This window comes from Camelus bactrianus, chromosome X (assembly GCF_048773025.1).
Source record: "Camelus bactrianus isolate YW-2024 breed Bactrian camel chromosome X, ASM4877302v1, whole genome shotgun sequence".
NCBI classification, from domain to species: Eukaryota; Metazoa; Chordata; class Mammalia; order Artiodactyla; family Camelidae; genus Camelus; species Camelus bactrianus.
In genome coordinates, this window is record NC_133575.1 from 107,198,130 (window position 1) to 107,220,554 (window position 22,425).

Below are 22,425 nucleotides of genomic sequence, written 5' to 3' on the forward strand. Positions count from 1 at the left end.
ATGCCTCGTTAATTGATTCATAGACACTTCAGACCATTTTATCCTGAGTAGTATTCATATTAATCATTTCCAGCTGATTAAATAGTTGATTAAAAATGGTGGTTATGGTCATTTCTATTTAAAAAAAAGTCAGGCATCAGTCCAAGACTATAATCCTCAATGTAATATTGTTTCCGGGAAGAAAATCAGATTAGACTTATATTACTCTGACTTCCATGAACATAACCTGGTATAGTGCACAAGGACAAGTTGTAAAGGGTTTTCAGGAAAGGCCATCACCCAGCTAGTGTGCACTATGAAACAGAGGCTAGGACCAAGGCAAACCCAATTCGAACCAGCCAGCCATGCACTGTTCTCTTTTCAAGTCTATCTCATTTAATAACCATAAACCGGAGCAAGGTATTTTTTGCAGCACTGATTTTCTGTAAGCAGAGCAGAGAAATATCACTGACATATAGAAAGTCCCACACAAAAAAGACTCTGCTAAAGCTGTCAAAGGACATTTAAACATAACATTATCCCTGTGCTTTCTGGAAGTGAAAATAAATTGCATTTTAAAAATAACATCTCAATGATTAACAGATATTATTTATTTGTACACTTGTTTGACCCAACAGTAACGACGCCTGTACAAGGGGTTTACTAGCAAATGAGTAAACAATAGCATGTAATCAGCCCCGCTATTTCTCGGATGACAGCTTCCAGTCTTAAAGAATACTATTGGGAAATCAACACAAAATTGAAATCTCACACTCCAAGTGGAAAACGAGACTAGTTTTTCTTCCCCAGCAGTTTTCACCCATAGCACTAAATGCTTAGAAATACAAAATGCCAGTTCATGACTTATGTCTAAATTCCACTAAGATCAAGTAATTGTTTGGTCCCAGCAAACACCTCCTACTCGGAGCACCCCCCGGCGGGGTGTGCAGGGTAGGAGGTCTGCAGGTTGAGATGGCTGCGGGTACTATGGGTTGGGAGAGAAAGCTATTTGTTTAAATGCAACTCCAAATTAGAAGAATAAAATTCAATATTCAGGAGCAGCACAGCTGTAAGGAAAATCTCCCCTTTTAACAATATTCAAAAAACACATGTGAGAGAATTTTCTCCCTCCAGTTTTTGCTATTCCTACGCTGAGACTACAGTAGAGCTTTTTTAGAAAAACAACTCAAACACATAACAAGCAGTATATTTCAATCACAAACATTGGCACTTACCAAAATTTTTAGCCTCCCTAATAGCAGAAAAGGCAAAAAAAATTTTTTTTAATGTGGTTTAAAATATTTTATACACAAACCATCTTGCGATGGAGCTGACAAATAATAGAACCTAGTGGAATGATTCTGCTTTTATGTGCTGATCTCCCTAGGGGGAAAAAAATCTTTCTTCCTAGTTCCCCTGCGAAATGTGACTGAGACTGGGAAATCTCAGGTTATAACTCAAAGATGAGCCCGGAGCTCACTCAGCCCCCACAAATCTTGCCTTGTCCAGGGCGCATGCGCAGGTTTTAAGTTCCATACCCTCTACCTGCCCTTCAAGGCTACCCATTTCCCATGCCACCCTGCCAGCCAACAACTCTGCCCACTGCTTTCACTCTTTCACCTTTTGCTGTCGTGGTCAGTCGGCAAGAGGGGCAGACTGGAGTAAAGCCCAATCACTTAGCTCCTTTCTCCTGGACTGCACCTCTCACTGACCTCTGAGCTAGGGGTGCACCCCAGTTCCTGAGGCACAATCACATGGGGCCGACAGAACACAAGTAGGTCGTAAGTGGAGGCAGCACATGAACACCTTTGCAGCGCACTGCTAAGGAAACAAAGGAGGAGGAAGGACGAGTAAAGGTTGCTGAACTGCAGGGGCTGGCTGGGGCCAGGTACAGTTAGTCCAGGAAGATTTCCAGATGAACGCACGTCCAAGCCTTGCGTATTTTTGTTCTCTTCTAGTCCAGAATATGATCCAAATCATTCAAAAACCTACTGTGTATGTCACATGTGCCATGCTCCAAAGAGACAATTTGGACACAGTGACAAGAAAATTTCATTTTGAGTCATACACTGTGCTTGGTTTCAGGGCTTCTTTAATACAGCCTGGGCCTTTCCTACCCATTCTAACTGCTCATTTTCTACTAACAGTCCCCAGCAAGAAGGCTCTGCTCTCAGCAAACTGGTCTCCCTCCTCATTTTCTAAGTATGCCAGTTTATTCCCAGCTGCTGTTCTCCTGCACTGGAATTACCTGCATGAGTCTCCTTGAAAGTAAAATGAAGGTTGTTCAACTATGCTGAATTCAGCAACCTAATCTAAGAGACCCTGTAACATATGAATGGCTGTAGACATATCAAATTGACAAACCTTTACAAACTGGCTTCCCCATCAAAGTGATTAGCCAGTGATTCCTGGAGCTCTGTGTCTCATTCACTCGGTACACATTTGAGACTTGCTTCCTCAATAAAGAAAAGCAACACCTAAGTGTGTGTTGTAAGCAGATGAAGAGTTCTGTAGATGGACAAATGGAAGGATAGGTGGATGGAGTGATGGGAGGATTATGGACAGATATGGCTCATTCATGTGATGAAACCAGCCTGACTCCAAAATCAGAGTATCATTTAGAGCCCTTTGAGATCACCAAGGATGCTTAAGCTGTTACCCAAGATGCGAATAGTTTGATCGAGGCTAGTGTCTCATAGTTTAACTGTCTTATAAATATATTCTAATGAGTGTATTTTTGATGCTCAAAAATCAGAGGCACTCTGACATTTGCCATTCTAATGGCCTTCTTTCAGAGAGCCTGACAATTACCAGGTTGTTTCAAGGTGGCCATACAAGAGGTGGTAAGGAAGAGAAGCATACTGAGTGAGGATGTGGGTTCTGGAGCCAGATGTCTGAGTTCAAATCCTGGTTCTGCTACTTACTAGGTAAGTGACCTTGGCAAATTCATTAACCACATTATGACTTAGTTTCCCTATCTGTATAATTGAGGATGATGTTGATGACGATTTATAAGGCAATTGCGAGACAGGGCCTTCAAAGAGTAAATACTCAAAAGATGTTAGCTGCTATCATGCGGCACAATGAAACAGCAAATTCCTTTGCTGTCACTAACTAGTTGCTTCCAACAGATTTTAAAAAATCTATGTAAAAAATGCAATCTTAACATAAATAACTGAAATACACGTATAGGCTTATCACCCTTGAAACAGTGGCACAAATGAAATCAATGTGAACATTTTCTTAACTAGAATGAAAACAGATACAATCTTCGTGAAACAGAAATAGGACACATACTTGCAAAATCCAAATGATTGTGGGTACTTCTTTAAATGAACTATGCCACACTGATCAGATACTATTTAATTAGCATACGAGCATAAGACAGAATAGTTCATTGTGACTTCACTCAGGACTTCAATATAGTTCATTCAAAACACTTGCAAAAAAGGATCTAAAGCCAACTTCAGATGGCTCCTCAAAGCTTATGATAAGTGACTCGGCTTAAGGGTTGGAATTCGGGGAGTATCAGCATGTGGAGGGCTCTGGGTGAGGCACTAGCTTGAAAGCAGAGATAACCAGCATGTGAAATCAAACATACGCAACTAGAAGCTCTCCAACACCTGCAATGCAGGGAAGGCTGGGCGCCTGGAGGGCTCATTCCACGGGAAAGCCAACGCTGAGGCTCGGTTCCCCCTCTCCGAGTCTCTGTTCTCCCATTCATAAACTGTAGCTCCCAGCTGGTGGCCCCAGCATCAAACCTTGCTGCTTGCTAAGCAGCAGTGGGCCCTTGTTTGATTTTAGTGACCAGGGGGCAGGGTGGGACAGAGTGAACTGAGGAACCCCTCCAGAGCCTCTGCTTTTAAGAGATACAGGAAAACCACCATAAATGTTTCTGCTTTTTCATTAATGTGTTTCTTAATAGTAAATGTTTAAAGCAATTTCTTTTTAATATCAGGAGAGGTCAGTGATTTCTGAGAGAAAAGTATGAGTGTATGAATGGAGGGGGCAGCAGTAGGGGTCTGAATATAGTTCACATACTCAGGTGAGTAGAGAAAATGAAGAGGCCCTCATGGGCCTAACACTAAGTGCAAACTACATCAATCAGAGTTTTTAAAAATAGGGAGTACTCAATCAAGTTTATAGATAAAATATTCTAAAAGACGACATTTAATAGTGTAGCCACCTTTCAGGAACTACTGCCTCTAGCCATAATCCCCTCTATTTAAGTAAGGCCCAAGGCAAGCCTTTCCAAGTAGCTGTTCTTGGCAAGAGAACACTGATTAATTCTCTGCTTTTCTAAGTTTTCATCATTATTACAAATAAAATCTTTAAGAACCCTTGGAATCCCTTTTAAACCATGCTTATGCTTGCCAAATACTGTCCCTTTCATTTTTGATATGTTTGAATGGATTTGCTTCAGGAATAATTAAGTTTAAGAAAGAAACTCCCACAGCAAGAGGAAAGTTATAGACCACTATAGAGATTTGCTCAGCCTGCTGTGTGAGAATCTTCATCATATAAATTTCACTATGAATCTTCCGATTCTAGGAAGAGGTCAAGGGAATCCTCTAAAAGAAAGCTTGCTTATATATTTATATTTAAAGGTTTATAGTAAAGGGTGATATATTGCTTGACTTCAAGAAATAGTAACTCAGAAAGAAAAAAAAAGGGAAATACTTACTTGTAAGAACACAGATAATCTCTAGCTGTTAACTGGTATATAACCAACTGGAGTAAGATTTTGCTAAGTGGTTTCAATTTTACTAATGTCCAGTCATTTCCAACATAGTGAACACTAGATTCCTTTCTTAAATAATCCCCCCTCCCAAATAAGAGCTAAATTATAAAGACTGTGTGTGTAATAAAGTAATAATCACCTCTGGACTTGGTTTAGTAGATCAGAGTCTATCTGATAAACAGGATTAAAAAGCTAATCAAAATTGGCTTTGTAAATATTTAAGCAAGGTTGGGTTGAGCAACTGTCTGCGGTATAATGCAATCCACTATGTAACTCCTAAGGTTTACTTTTGCCATCTTTCTTTTTCCGTTTCGTTATAAATAAGTAAGTAGATAGATTTATTTAGCTGTATAAAGACCCAACCACTCTGTTACTATGAGTGAAAGTGGGAGTTGGGCTCTGATGTTGACCATAAAATACTATGAAGAAATTCCTTTACTCACTCCTGGGAATAAACATTTAAAATTTTTAAAAAAGTAACTATGTGAGGTGATGGATGTGTTAACTAACTTTAATGTGATAATCATTTCTCAATATACATGTACGTCAAATAATTACATTGTACACCTTAAACTCTCACAGTGTTATATATTAATATCTCAATATAGCTGAAAATAGAAAAAAATTTAAAAGTAACACAAATAAGTATATCATAACTAAGGATTTTGGCTGCACTTCTAAAACAGCACATTCACTGTTAAAGTTTCTACTTTGCATGAAGTAGACTCGTATTAGTTAAAATAAATGTCAAGGTTTAGGGTAGGAAGCACAGAACCTAGAACTCGAGTCAGGCTCAGACCAGACAGCATCTGCAGAGGGAAAGAATCGGTGGGAGCAATTTCCGGGTACTCCTGTGGCACTCTGAACTATTCACATGGCATTTCCGGCAGATGTTTTTGAAAAAAAAAAAAAAAAATTGGAGGAACTCCAAATCTAACTTCCCAACCTCGTCCTTGTCCTCATACTGCTCTATGCTTCTTTCTTCCACCCCACATTCATGACGCCACTGCTCCCCACCTCCCCCGATCCTAACCCAATGATTAAACTGTGCCCTAAAGAATCCACCATCCTTGTTAATCAAACTCTATGCATCCTTAACATCAGAAAACCTTCCTTACAAATACTTGCCTTCTTTAAGATTTAGCTCTCTTCTGAAGACTCTTCCCCAAAGTTAAGGGTCAATCTCCCCTTGCCTCCCCACTGCTTGAGCAGTCCATTAATCCAACCTCGCAACAAGTCCCTCCTCCCTTTGGGCTCATAAGATCTGGAGATACAAGCATTTACTCCTCATTATGGACCTCACCTCTCTTGGACATTTCCCTTCATCTGGGTCACCGGAGGCCTTTCCATCCCATCTCCTGCCACCATCCTATGAAACTAATGTTTATGTGGACGACCAACTCCACACTCGTGTTTGATAGTTCTTGGACACGATTATTGCAAGTGATCTTTACTGTCCTTCATCTCTATCAAATAGATCTCTGGTCACTTACTGACATCGACAGGAGACTTTGAAATTTGGCTTTCAGTCCTGTTCTCTATGCCACCTCTGCCATTGAACTTGGAAATACCATGAGGACAACTCATCTAGAAACCTAGGTTGTCAGGTCCCAGAACTCTTTTGCTCTAAGGTTCTTCACCTTTGCTCTACTTTAGCTAACTATTCCATGGTGACAGACTAGGATTTATCGCCTACTGCTTCATCTCTGACAGCTCAGAGAACAACAGCTCTCTCTTCCAGTCTTTCAGCTCTTCCACTCCCACTACAATAGCTCTTTAAAACCTCTAGTCTCTTCTTGATCCCATCCTCAGTTTCTCAAATTCCTTACCTTCACTTTCTCTGTAAAAGTGTTCACTCATGGAACCTATTCTCTCACCAGCTCCCTCAATTTCCTGCCAACCAATCTTTCTGCTGTAATTGACCACCAAAGCCCTAATTCCAGGGCCAACCTCAGAAACCGCTGTCTTCATTCCTGCATGAACAAAGCTAAGAACAGTTTTGATAAAACCACACTAATGTGAAGACTGATGCCATTACAAATTCCTCAGTGCCACTCCACAAACCTCCCACTTGTCCTCATTCACTGCGCTCTCCACTTACCCTAGTCGCCTACTCACAGCTTCAGGGCTCTCCACCCTGCCACACTCCTCTCTATGTGTGACCTTGCTCCTACGTCCCTTCCTTAGAAAATCAGTCTCCTCTGCCAGGCATTTCTTCGCATTCCCTGTGGTATGTGCACATCTTGCCCTACAGTTACTTCTGCTGTTCCAGATTGAGAAAGAGCCTCCACGTATATCCCTGATCTCCACCTTCCCATCTTTTTGCACAATAATTATTCCATCTCCCCTAAACTGTAAGCCACTTCATCTCTACTCTCTCTCCTCCCCATGATGTCGTAGCTTTAATTTAGTTAAGTCCTTATTTTACACACATAAACACTTTTCTTGACAATGTATCCTCTTCCAGTCTCCCCTCTCTCTTTCCCTAGAGAGGCTCAACATAAAGTAAAGCTCTTTTAGGACAGAGATTTGGGTTTTTTTTTTGTTTTGCTCCCTGGTACACAATTAACCTAGAGCAGGGATGGGCACATAGCAGGAGCTCAATAATTGCTGAATAACGAGTAGCCTCCTCAAAAGAAAACACTATGTCTACTCCTCACCTCCTCTTTACTCTTTCAGCCTCTCTGTAGGCTGGTTCCTGCCCCTGCTCCCGCAGCTCTAACTTGCCAAACCAAATGGACAGTTCCTTACTTAATCTCTCTCTAGTACTAATACTATTAACCATCTTCTCCTCCTTGAAGACAGTTTTCTCCTCTGCTTCCATGACATCACACCTCCTCTTACCACTCTGGACACTCCTTTTGAGTTTTCTTTACCTAATTTGCTTATCCTGCCCCCATAATAAATGACTAAATGCCAGTATCTCCTTGATCAGGCCCTCAGCTCTCAGTCCTTCACCACTCAGCATGCTCTCCCTGGGTAACCTAATCTATATACATGGCTTTAATTACCATCTATATACTGATGGCACCAGAAAGGCACACATCTCTGGCCCCAGACTTCTCTTCTGAGTTCTACACACAGTAGAAAAACAACTACACTAATACTTCAGGGCTTCTGTTCCAAAGTATGATGCTGAGCTCTTTACATGTATTTACTCATTTAGTCCTCACAACCAGCACGTTAGGAAGGTACTATTATTATCACTGTGTACAGATGACAAAGCCAAGGCACAGAAAAGAGAGCAACTTACTCAAGGCCACATGGCCAGCTAGCAAGTGGCAGAGCTTCTAAACAGTGATATGAGTACCTTTTTAAAACAAATAACAGCTTTATTTCTATATAATCCATATACTGTAGATTTCACTCATTTAACAATGCAATAGTTTTATTACATTCACAGTGTTGTGCAAACATCGCCACAATCTAAATTTAGAACATTATTATCACCCCCAAAAGAAACCTGGTACCCATTAGCAGTCATTGATATGAGCACTTTCAAACTTTGATTTTAGGAACTGAAACTTTAAGATAATTACATTTTAAAAAAGAAGCAATTATAGTGTGTTAAGTCAGTAAAGACAAAATGGTTTCTCTTTTTTTAAAGTGTACTTTTTTTTTTTAACAATACAAAAGATTCTTTTTTATGTGCTTAAAAATGGATTTTTCTACCAGGATTGGATTTATCCAGATGCTACAAGAAATTCAAACAAGAAAGAGCTAAATATTCCTATAACTAAACAAATACTACAGCCTTAATGTGTAGCCAGAAGGCAGACACACTCAATCCTCATCCTCACAGGAAGAGCAGTAAAAAGGAGAATATCCTTAGAAGACTGAATAAAGAATGACCTCTACTTACATACACAGTTTTACATAATACATATGTGTCGAACATGAAAATGAAACCAACTGTATAAAGCCAGAAGAATATATAAATGGCAATCATCAATGGCATATATGGCACAAATGAAAAGAAACTGCCTAATAGAAAATGTAAAAGGCTTTTTTTAAACAGAAGAGTTCATTAGACTTTTAATGACTATAATTAGAGAAGGTATTTCCATGACGCTCCAGGTGGAGTGATGCAGAGAGAGTAAAACCGCACCACTGATGGCAACTTTCCTTGTCCAACAACTGCAAAGCACTAATGAGTTATTTCCAATCTAATTCACCACTTGAGAACTTGGGATAGACCAGGAAAGAAAGAAATAAAACAGCTTTCTAGGTTATAAGTGATAGGAGAAAAGAACAACCACTGAAGAAAAGCATCATTATCCAATTTTATGAAACAGAAGACTTTCAGATGTCTTGTTTCAAGTTCTTTCCCCTCATATACACTGCACCTAATTTGAAGTTCAAAATATGTCAGATTCAGATCCCACAGCTCCTAATAACCATCACTGGTATGAAAGGACAGCTCTTTTATCTCCATCTGTGATAGAGCTATGAGGAGAGTGAACTCATCTCTAGAAGCCGCATACACTCTTTGTTCAATTCATAAATCATTTATCGAGCACCTACTGTGCCCCAGACTCTAACTCTATCTTAGGTGCTGGGGACCAGAGAGGAAAAGAGATGTAATCCCTTGATTCACAGTTAAGTAGCAGGGAAGGCATACATCTAATGAGGCAGAATATGAATCTGTGATAAGTAGTACAGTCTGGATTTAACAAGATTGTTCTGTTTTTTGGACCAAGTATTCCAAACTTTTATTCTAGAAAACATGGTGAGTTCAGCTGCAAAAACCATGTGAGTCATGGGAGAAAGAGATTAATTCAAAAGGAAGTGCGGGAAACCAGGTAGATCTGAGAAGCACCAAGGTATTCCTTCAATCAATAATTCATTCATTCCACAAATATTTTAAATTCAGAACCTACTATATGTCAGGCTCAGAAGATTTAAAGAAGAATAAGATTCTGTCCAATCTCCCAAGGAGGTCTCAAGTTTAGTGGGCACAGTAAACGAACATTGATACTGCATACTGACAAGTGGAGATGACAATAATGATTGCAATGGTTCATATCTATTGAAGATTTACCGTGTGCCATGTATCTTTCAAAGCATTTCATATGTATTAACTTATTTAGTTCTGATAACAACCTGACGAAGTAGGTAGGTTTCCTCGTCCATTTTATAGATGAGGAAACTGAACCACAAAGAGATTATATGACCTTTTCTAGGTCAGGTGGCTAGAAAGGAACAGAGCCAAGTTTTGCATATTGACAGACTGACTTTCAAGTCTGCATCCTTAACCCCAATATTACATCTACACTATCTTAAACAAATGTGTAAATCAAGATTATACAATCCTGGATAATAATTCTCACAGCAAAGCAATGAAGTAGGTTTTATCATCCTCACTTTAGAGAGGAGGAAATTGAGGGACAGAGAGGATAACTAAATCACTCAAAGTTTTCCAGCTAAGTAGCAGAGCCAGAAAACAAATACAAATCAGCCATACATCTCTTTATATATTAGAAATGTCAGCTCTAACCACACTGGAAAAGTAAACCACCATGTATACAGTTCTTCCAGAAGAGCAGTATCACAATGAAAAATACTCGAGTTTTCAAAATGCCTTAGGCACATGGTCCCTTGGGGAGTAACTTCGGCAGCATCTGTGTCTGCATTAAACAGTTACCACAGAAACTAGTAATTCTCGAGGACCAGCAATACACACTGCACTTTGATTTGTTTTGTTAGGAACAGAAACCCCCTGGAGGAGAAGACAAAAAGGACAAAGGATTGACATTACAGTTTTGCTGGTAGTAGAGTTGGATCTGCTGTAATTACACTGTGTGCTGCACAGAGAACGGTTTAGGGAGAAGAATTCCATGCTACTTGTGGACTTTAATCTCAAAGAGATTTTATCTGTTAAGTCTACCACTTAGGAAAACACATTTGTTTGCTTCATTCACGAGAAGCATGTAAAACAGCACTCATCAGGGCCACACAGCAGCCTGAGTGATACGCAATTACTAAGGTGCTTTATTCAAATGTAAATGACATGTCAAATACAAATACTGTCTCAGAGTTAGAGGAGAAACTAGAGACATTTTATTAATGGAAAATGCCACATTTCCAAAATATGGTGAAGCCATAAAAAAAAAAATCCCCAAAAGTATTTTTTTAAGAAACAGTAACAAAAAAAGTATTTTAAAATAAATGAAGCATATGTAATCATTTTAAGGATTCCTTACATATCTAAATTAATTTTCTAGTTTATATTACATAAAATGAATCAGTGTATGTGTAACATAAATATTATAGTTTCACAGCTATTACTTTTAATTTGCTCTTTGAATACACTTTTCCAGTGTATTTTCTGAACTTCTTACCAATGAAGCTACATGTTTCTTAACTTTAAGAAATCCAAGGTTCTTTTAATTTCATGGCAATTTTTGAAAAGTAGCAAAAACTTGCCAAAATAACAAATTATCAACATTTGAGATGAACAGTAACAGTATGATTTCTTATCCAAGTGTGTGACTGATACAGATAGTGGGGATCAAAAAGACCTCCGATCAAAACCCTGGCCCTGCCGCTTATTAGCAAGGTATGTCATATTTGGCAAACTACTTAACCACTACGTGCCTCAGTTTCCCTATATGTAAACTGGAGCCATACTATATTCCTATAACAATGAAACAGAATCACATATATATAGTGCCTGATCCATAGTTGGCATTCAGTAAGTGTTAATTTCCATCACCACCACCCACGCCCCCATTTTCTGAAGAGAGTAAGGAACAAATATTAAATACTACTCTTGCCAGATGGAGCTTCGAACACATACAGTTTCACTTTCCAAGACACGAAAATGAGTAGTTTTCTGCCTTTCTGCATAAGATTTTGGGAAAGTGAAGATTTGCCTATCCCGACTAGACGTCAGTCTTTACAAGCCCGGACCAATTTCCTTCCTGGCTGCAAAAGATGCAGGGCTCTGAAGCTGGTGGAAACCAAGGAAGGAGGTAAAAAGGGTCTCAACTCAGACAGATCTACTAGACCAAGCTCAGCCAGGAATTCTGTCATAGCTTCAATATTCTTCAAAAACTGAAGTCTGAGTGGGCTTACTGCTCTAATAAATGTCAAAGTCCAAAAGTTCCCATTTTTGTCTAAAATCTTTATGTTTTTCCTTTAGATATTCACATCTAACTTAAACAAACTGCTATAATAATCATTAAATATTGAAAATACAATTATAAAGACAAAATAATATTACTGAAAAATCTGTTTAAATTCCATTCATTTCACAAAGCATTATTTGATACTTTCAAGCAATAACAGACTAGGCTCTGGAAATGCAGATAAACATGTAGCTGTACTAAGGAATCCCTATGGCCAACTTCCCAAGAGAGGAAGAGTAATAACTAACCCTTACTCAACATCTACTAATTACCAAGGCACTAGTGTAATATGTAACACAGACCTACTTTTAAAAATCTGCATGACAACTCTGTGCAGTAAATGACTTTTAGCCCCATTTTACAGAAAAAGGAGACTCAAGCACAAAGAATTACGTAACCTGTCCTTGATTAAAGATAAAAAGTCATGGGTCGGATCCAAAGTCAGGCATTCAGGCTCCAGACAGTACACTCACAACATGTACTCTCTGAGGCAGCTGAGGCAAACATTCTTTCATTTAACAAATATTCACTGAATGAGTTCCTATGATGTACCTAGTACTGGCTGAGGCAGTGAGAATGTAATAGTTGACAGACAGACAAAAATTCCTTTCTTCATGGAGCTTATATTCTAGTGGGATAATACAGAAAATAAAGGAGGTAAGCAAAATATATAGTATGATAGATAGTAATAAGTGCTAAGGACAGCAATAAATCAAGGAGGGAGATAAACAGCATGGGAGGATACTGCAATTTTAGATAGAATTATAAAGGAAGGGCTCCCTGAGAAGGAGGCTTCTTGACTAAAGGAGGGGAGATTCTTGTATCCCGCTCACAGGCGCGTGCGCACGCGCACACACATGTACACACAGAAACTAGATAGAGATTTCCCCTATGGCTGGAGCCCTAAAAACTCACAATCTGGTAGAGGAGACAGGCACTCAAATAGGCCTTTCTAATCCAGTGTGGTGAATATAACACCAGAAGAGCTACAGGCAAGAGGGCGCAAGGAGGGTGTCTAACTCAAATCCAGTTAGGGGTTAACAGAGACTTCTCGGATTTAATGCCTGATACAAGTTTGACAAAAATCATTAGGAGTTAAACTAAGAAGTAAGAGGAAAGATCCAGCAGGGAAGCCAGCAGGTGCAGAGGCCCAAGGGCAGGAGATGGCAAAGAGTGACTGAGTGATCTCCAAGGAGTTCACTTGTTGCTGAAGGAGAATGTGTAAGGAGAAGGATGGCAGGCAGGAGAGGCGAGGCTGGACAGGGACCAGGTACACTCAGGTGCGTGTGACCACATTCACCTAGGCAGGAACTATTGAGGGCCTAGACCACAGACAGATTCTGCCATGAAAAGAGAAAAGAGTAGATGGAATTGTCAGAGAAAAAGAACTAACAGGACTTGGAGGTCTGTTGCTTAGATGATGGTAAATGGGGACATCATCCACTCAGACAGGGAATACAGAAGCATCAGATTTGTGAATGGAGTGAGCTGTCTGGGACACACCAGTGCTTCTGAGGTGCCTCTAGGAGGGCCAAATGGACCTCTTCAGCACACAGCCCTAAATATAGATCTAGCTCAGGGGAGAGGACTGGTCTAGAGAAGAGAGAGATTTGTTCACCCGTCTAAACTAACACAGGGCATGACATTGGATAAGACCACTTCACAAAAAGAGTCATGGACAGATCTTTAAGGAACAATACTTCAAGGGCTCTCCATGATTTTAAAACAGTGGACAGTAAATGTCAATCCATATATTTAAAGTGTACAAGTCAATGGTTTATAATATGTTCACAGAGTTGGGCAACCATCACCATGATTCAGTTTCAGAATATTTTCATCCCTTAAAATGAGACCCTGAAACTGTAAGTAGTCACTCCTTATCTCCTCCCCTCCCCTAGCCCTTGGTAATCACTAATTTACTTTCTGCCTATTCTGAGCCTTTTCTATAAATGCACTATGTGATCTTTTATGTCTGACTTCTTTCATTTTGCATAGTGTTTTCAAGGTTCATCCACATTGTTGAATGTATCAATACTTTGCTCCTTTTAATGGATGTGTGATATTCCATTGTATGGGGATATACCACATTTTGTCTAATTATGCATTCATCAGTTGGTGGACATTTGGGTTGTTTTCACCCTTTGGCTATTATGAATAATGCTGCTATAAGCACATGTGTACAAGATTTTCTGTAGACATATGTATTCATTTTTCTTAGGCATATACCTAGGAGTAGACTGCTGGGTCATATGGTAATTTCATGATTTTTTTTTTTTTGAGGAAATGGCAAACAATGGTTGTACCATTTTACATTGCCACTAACAATGTATGAAGGTCCCAATTTCTCCACATTTGCACCAACACTAGTTCTTTTCTTTTTTTTTTTAATAGTCATACTAATGGGCCTAAAGTGGTATCTCATTGTAGTTTTGATGTTCATTTCCTGAACAGCTAATGACACTGAGCACCTTTTCATGTGCTTATTGGCCAGTTATGTATCTTCTTTGGAGAAATGTCTATTAAGATCCTTTGACTATCTTTCAGTTGGGTTGTTTGTCTTTTTACTGTTGAGTACACACTGTTTTGGAGTCCTCACTATGATGCGTCACTAACTGTGGGACCGTGGATAAGTCATTTAACTTTCCTCTATTCAGTTACCTCATCTACATATTAGGAACCACAGTATCTACTCCATAGTGCTGTGAGGATTAAAGAAGACAGTGTGGATGATAGTTAAATGGTAGCTGTTATTGTTCAAAATAGTATTTACACACATTTTTAGATATGTATTTTTAAGTGTGTGATGATGGTTTTCATTCTTATTGTTCCAAAAGTTCTTTTTTACACTGGTTTCATTTTTAAATTATAAACTATCAAATCAACTATCAAAGTAGAAAAATTTTCAATAATAATGTCATTATTCCAATTTTTATTTTAAAAATAGCTTGTGTGATTCTACGAACAAGAGAAAATAAAAATGTAGAACGATGGTGGTTAACAGCACTGCTTCTAATAGTAAAAAAAAATTAACTAAGTACTCCAGATATCCATCAGGAGGGGACTGTTAAAATTAACTCTAGAATATCCATAACACTGGACTACTGTGCAACTGTTAAACTATGTGAGTAGCTCAATATGTACCAATGAAATCACCTCTAACATACATTAAGTGAAAAAGCAAATTAAAGAATATTATGCATTGTATGATTCCAACTGCATATTTATAAAAATATATGCATAAATGTATGTGCACATGTGTATATGCTTACATATAGTGGTCACCTCTTGGGAATAGGGCTGCAAATGAAGTAGGGATGTGAACTTTATACCTTCTGTAGTTTAAAAAAGTTTTAGCCACATATAATACTTTTCAACTAAAAAACTCCTGATAACTGACATAGAAAAAAAAACTTATGGTTACCAAAGAGGAAAGGCGGGTTGGGGGGGAGGGATAAATTAGGAGTTTGGGATTAGCAGATACAAACTACAATATATAAAACAGATAACCAACAAGGTCCTACTGTATAGCACAGGGAACTATATTCAATATCTTGTAATAGCCTATAATGGAAAAGAATATGAAAAATAAATGTATATATAACTGAATTACTATGCTGCACACAGAAACTAACACAACATTGTAAATCAACTACACTTCAATTAAAAAACAATCCTGATGGGGGGAGGGTATAGCTCAAGTGGTAGAGTGCATGCTTAGCATGCACGAGGTCCCGGGGACAATCCCTAGTACTTCCTCTAAAAATAAATAAAATCTAATTACCTCTTCCCACTCCTGTCAAAATAAAATAAGTAACTAATACAATAATAAATAATCTTAAAAAAAATCCTGATAGCTGTCAACTTTTCCTCAATCATATCTATCCTAATTCTATAAAATATAAAAGGGAGAATGTAAATTAAACTAAATTACTCCTACTGATTTTAGGATTAGATTAAAAACTGCTTTGAATTTTAAGTTATTATGAAGTACACTTCAGTCCCTGTTTGGCTGACACAACCCGAGTATTTTAAGACAACTCAAGGAATTAAAACACAGGAGTGCTATCTTTATACAGTTAAAACTTATTTCGACCATAGTAACTTTCAGAACAGCAGCAGCATCTGAAATAGTCCATATCAAGCTTGATCATATGATCAAATATATGATTTCTGTGTCAATTCTGAAGAAAACTTGACACTGTGAAAGAGTTTTAAAGGCTGACTGCATAGATTCTTACTTTCAACAAACATTTACTGAGCACCTACTACGCATTAAGCAAGCTGCTAGGTACCAGAGACTATGATGAACGCTACTAACGGAAGCATGTATAAAATGCTCTAGTGCGCACAGAGCACAGGGATGGGAGAGAGTCATTCTGCCACAGGTATGTCAGGGAGGGAAGACTAAGGACAGCTTTACAGAAGAAATGACCTTCGGGCTGGGTCTAGGGCTTCATCAGAGAAGGGAATAGAGGCAACCCCGGAAAGAGGGTACAGCAGGAGCAAATGACAAGAGGTATCTGGCAAACACAAAAGGCATCTGAGAGCCTGTGAATAATCCAGGATGGCCAGAGACTAAGGTGTTAGGGCAAAGAGGAGCAGTCACAGAAGGGCGCTGAAAAGGTAGACCTGTGAGGGAAGTTCACCTCCCCTAGGCTGCAGCATGGTGGTAACTGGATGTGGCAAGACTGATATTTTTAAAAAGCACCTTGTTGATTAAGAAATGTAAGAAAATAATTACTTTAGAGTCAGGATAATAGTTATTTTGGAAGGAGAGAAGGAAGGCTTATAATTAGGATGGGACACCTGAAGGGACTTCTGGGTGGCTGACAATGTTCCATTTCTTGCTCTGGATGGAGATTTTAAGTATGTTTGCCTTGTAATACTGTTCGGTTGTTTTTTTTTTTTTTTGAATACCTCCATTTTACAATTTAAAAAGCTAAAAAAGAAAAAAAAAACCCCACCCTTCTGTGACACTGTGTAGTCAGACTAGGGAAGAGAGGGACTAGACAGAAGATAAGAAAAGAAGCTGTTCAGTCTAGGTGTAAGATGAAGAGGGCCAGGCCCCGGGTGAGGACAATCGGAGTGAGGAGGAAATAAATCCATCTGAGAAACATCTCCAGAGCTGACCGTCACAAGCTTAGAGAAGAAATGGACACACTGTAACTGACGGTACAATCAATCAATTAAAAAATCAATAAGCAAGCAAGCTTAGAGAAGACAGAGAGTAAGTTCAGATCTGAATATACTGAGTATAAGATCTCTCTGGGACTTCAAATACTACTCCTTTTTAACTTTATGGCTTTCCTTTACTTTGGTACACATCTATCAATAGTAATATTCGACCCCCCTACATCAGTCATTATTCAATTTATGCTTTTGGCTTCCAGATAAGATAAAGAAGTGAAGGGGGAGGGGAAGAGGGAGGGAATAGCTCAGTGGTGGAGCACGTGCTTAGCACGCATGAGGTCCTAGGTTCAATCCCCAGTACCTCCATTAAAAAAATAATAATAATTTTAAAATAAACAAATAAACCCTTAATATCTCCCCTCAAAACAAAAACAAACCAAAAAAACAAAAAACACCTAAGTAAATAAGTGAGACAGGAGTTAATTCTTGATGTAACAGAAAACTTGGAAAAGAAAGGAGGAATATGGTTAAGAGAGATGTGTATAAACACACATAAAGGAAAAGCTCTTTGGGGGAAATTAATGACTCAGTAGTGAAAGACAAAAGTAAATGGATAATATCCCAAGTGAACTGTGCCACAAAAATGGAAGAAACAATATGTAAGGCAAGGGCTACTGGGTCAAAGAGTTTCCCAACCTGATCAACAAAAATCAAAGGAGGAGAATGTATTATTCATGTGTCTGGGACATGTTAGGCATATGTAACCTAAAGAAGAATTAGAATAGAACTTTAAAGGTGAGAGAGATGGACCAACGAGAAAGAGAAGAAAAGGTATTCCACACCAGTTCAGAGCACAGTGGAGAAGCAAGTGATTTTGCTTATGGACAAGCCAAAATAAACTGTCCTCATTTGAGAGAAGAGATGGCTATCTGCAACTGTGCATGTTAATCACAGAATGGGCCAGAGTAGCTCATGTCCCTAGAGCCCCATGCTGTTTCATCACTGAACAGGCACTTACCAAATGCATGAACAACCAACTTTCATAATACTAGAAATATTCAGAGTTTACCCTCACTCCCTTGCTTCTCCTACTACATAATAATAATAAAGCCTAGCTACCATTTATTGAACAAATTAAATACTCTATGCCAGGCACCATCTAAGCCCTCAGCATGCATCACCTGGTCGAATCTTCATAGCAAGCCCATGATGTGTCACTATTCACCTCCATATTACAAATTATTAAAAAAAACTTGCATCCCTTCAAGTGGCACCTCTGGGGAAGGGAGACACGAGGAAGAATGCATTGGACAGAATTGGACCTGGGCAAAAAGGAACACCTGCCTCGTACACAGGCCAATCCAGATCACCAGGGTAAAACACTCCATAGCGATTAGGGGTTAAATCTCTAGTTGCTGACAGAAAGTGATTTTGTGCGACCTTATCCTCAGTGTGTCCATCTCCTCTGGCAACATGTGGCAGTGGTAGACAGTTGATACTAATACTGAGATCTGGGATCCTGGCCAGCTTCCTATTTCTTTCCATCAAAAATATGGCCAACATCTGGCAGCATCAGCAAATGTCAAAATGAATGAGTCTCCACTAATTCATATGTTACAAACTGGATTGCCAAAACTGGTCAAATTCCATTACAGAATTATAGTTCAGCTGCACTGAACACTACATACATATGAACCATTAGGTAGGACTCCGAAATCTCTTCACTCCATGGAAATTTCTATTCTGGTAGTACTTGTACAAGATTTGATCTTTATCGCACTTTTCCTGGCAGCAGTAAAATTCCATTTCTATCAACTGTTTCCTCTCGGGGAAGAAGTCTCTCAGGAAATACTCAAAACATTGTTCTCAACAAAGTTCTCAAATATGAATCATTTTCAACTGCCAGGAAAAAACTCCTGCCCCCACTGTTTTGCATCATAATATACATTCTCTAAAATTACAGTTTGGGGGCAAGACAATTATTTGAGAAAAAGAAAAAAATTCTTCATTCTTCCCCCTCTATGGCTTTGCTCAAGCAGTTTGCTCTGCCTCAACTATCTTCTCCCTTCAATCTGCTTGTCTAAGTCCTACTAACTCATTCATTCATTCAATAAATGTTTCCTGAGCACCTACTCGTTTTTCAGATGGTAGCGGTTCAAGTCAGTTTACTAGGACTTTGCCAGGCAGAGATTAGGGGATGATCATTGAAGGCAGTGGGACCATCATGTGACATGCTGCAAATTTCCTTCAAGGAAAAGTTTCCCAGAGAGGAACCATTTAAAGCTGGCCCTTTAAGGACAAGCAGGAAGAATTAAACGGAAGTGGGAAGGCATTTTTGGAGGCTCAGAGGAAGGTCTCTGATGACAGGGAACGGAACTGAGCTGCTGCCTCAAATTCATCCTAACGTTTGTGCTTCCAGTGGGTTGCACCTGGCCGATGACTGAGTACAGCAGGGTCAGGACTGGACTGGCCACTGACTTCAAACTCCCCAAAGGCTTTTCTGAACCTTCCTTCAACTGCACAGCAGTCCAGAGAGCTTCGGCCTAAGCTACTCTCTCCCCTCTTCACCAGGGGTCAGACTTGCATCATGGACTGTTTGGCACTGCCACCCTTCCCATCTATCTCCCTCCCTAGTGTCTCTCACGCAGGTGGTTGGTTACAAAATCCTTGCCTGTTTAATCCTAAATTTCTGCTTCTCAGAAGACCCAGACTAACACAGCATTCTAGACAGAGGGCCCAGCATGAGTAAACACTGAGAGGCATGAAAAATCATGACGTGCTCTGAGCACCTGGAAATACGAAGATTTTTACCTTTACACCCTTGCTTCTCCTACTGCATAATAATAAAGCCTAGCTACCATTTATTGAACAAATACTCTAAAAGCCAGGCATTGTTTGAGCCCTCAGCATGCACCACCTGGTTGAATCCTCACAGCAAGCCCATAATGCAGGTGTCACTATTCATCCTCATATCACAAATGAAGAAACTTGCATCCTTTCAAGTGACACTTCTGGAGAAACGAGACATGAGGGAGAATGCATAGGATGGAATCAGACCTGGGCAGAAAGGACCGCCTGCCTCATACATAGTCCCACCCAGGTTACCAGGGTACTGAGATTTGGGATCCTGGCCGCAGGGGTGGGTATAGAGGGAGAAGCTGGGTCACTTCAGAGAAGGCCTTTTCCATCCTGATAAGAAAGTCTGACCCAGTCCCCTGAGAAACAGGGAATCCCCAGAAAGTTTTAAGCAGGGAAAGGGCATGTGTTTTAAAAAGACTGTTCTGCTGGCAGCATGGAGGATGTACTGCAGGAAGCTGAAACGGAAGCAGCTCTAAGCAGGCTTCCATCTTGTCTGCTGGCCTGTGAGGTCCTAAGTGTGGAATATTTTTTGTTTCACTCTAATCTCTAGGCCCCTATAATGATTAGAAATAAGTGTTTAACACAAAGTAACCACTCAAGAGGCCGCATCAGATCTACCACACTGGGCTTCACCTCACTGCCAAACATTTTAATTAAGACCACCAGAAAGTTTAATGACCAGCCTTTGAACATTTCTGCCTGGACACTGGAACTCTCTGTCGAGCCAATCTAGAAAGGGAAAGTTACACATGTGAAAGGTAGAAATTACTTCCAAAATTTTATCTCCCACCAACTACTTATTTCATGAACTCTCTTTGAAGCTAAGTAATCACATTTGTTGATACTAATTCTGGGGACAAAGGTGGTCATTAAACATTTAGTTTTTGAGTGTTTACCAGGTCAGTGAAGTTTAGAGAGCCAGATCAGGCCCAAGGCCCAGTGGTCTTATGCAAAGAGAACAGGGCAAAAAGCAAAATTGATTTCTGGACACTGACACAATATCCAATGGTAATCTCTGGGAAAACATATCCCTAAATTCTATTTTTCATCACAAAATAGAAATAAGCCCTACCCTCATTAAGGTGGAAATTAAATTAGAAGATGTGGTCAAAGTGCTCTGAAAATAGCAATATGTAAAATGCTGTATTTTCATTTAAAAATTTGCTAAGAGGGTAGATCTCAAGTTAAGAGTTCTTACACACACACACAAATAAATATGAGGGCAGGAGGAGACTTGGAGATGATGGATATGCATATGATCCTGATTGTGGTGATGGTTTCAGGGGTATATGCATCTGTTCAAACCCATCAACTGTTTACATTAAATATGGGCAATATTCTGTATAACAATCACACCTCAATAAAGCTGTTAAAAAAAAAAAGACTAGCGACTACCAATTCTGATTTGCAACAAGGGATGGTATGATATTAACAAAAATTTTCAAAATACAATTCATTTTCCTTTACTTTCATCTGTCAAGCAGCACTTTTCAGTTGAAAGGTTACTGCTGGGAAATCAACTAATAATGAGAATCAATTCCCAGAAGGCTATGGGTTGCTGCAGCTGGAGCCAACAGCCCTCCTAAGGTCCTGGACACTAGACAGGTCATTTGATGATGGCCTGATGGCCTTTCTCAGACTCGGTCTTTTTTCTCATTGCTACCTCCTGACTTGACTGACGAAACACAGAAGCTCTTAGGCCCTACTTGTGATAACCAAAATAACCTTACCAAAAAAAGAAATCATTACCTCCAAACAGCATGAAGTGGTTTGTGTCAGAGAAGAGAGTTTCAATGACTCAGAAACTGTCAGATCTGCGTGAGCTAAGGGACTAAAGCTATCAATGGTTGGTTGCCCGTGTGAAATGAAAATGGCATCTCCAGTCCTCTGGGCTGAGACACCCACTTCCAGACCACACACACAGACACACATGCACACACTCAATTCCAGAGCCCAAAGGATTTAGCAGTAAACGTTTTAAATCAAATTTGCAAGCTGATTTAGTAAATTGGTGTTGCTTTGACTTAGAAAGGAGGTGAGTAAAAAACAGAGGAAACTTAAGTCCATTTTTTATAAAAAGAAACTTGCTCTAGGCTATTTTGGCAAAAGAACTGAACAGACAACTACAGAAATCATTTTCCAAACCCAAATTAATTATTTCCAGTTGTAAAGTGCTTAATGGTAGGAAATCAATAATGATGATAGTAGTGAGCACCATTATATTGAGCACATTCTATGTGCAAGGTACTTTACATGTATTATCTGTGTTTCTCATGACAACCCGGGTTAATAGTCTACATTTCATATTTTTAAAAAATGAGTCAGAGACAAATGTGCCACAAATCAAGTAAATGGCAGAGCTGAGAAGCAAATCATGATATCTAAAAAGCCCCGATTTTGAGATGGCAATGAAAGGTGTATGAATGAAAAGTATTGCCAGCCATATCAGTTAACAATGATGCTGCCATCAAGCCATTAGCCACTACTGCCACACACACCCCCACCCCTTCCAGTGAGGGGAGGGAACTTAGGATGGAGACAGCCTCAGCTGCCACCCCCAACCATGCACCCAAAGGGAAATCAGGA

The 22,425-nt window shown here is 39.5% G+C and overlaps 1 protein-coding gene across 10 annotated transcripts in view; it reads right to left on the reverse strand.

Moving 5' to 3' along the window:
• The window catches only part of ATP11C (ATPase phospholipid transporting 11C (ATP11C blood group)), a 152,544-nt gene that overhangs the window by 94,741 nt on the left and 35,378 nt on the right, over positions 1-22,425 (reverse strand). The window lies entirely within an intron of this gene.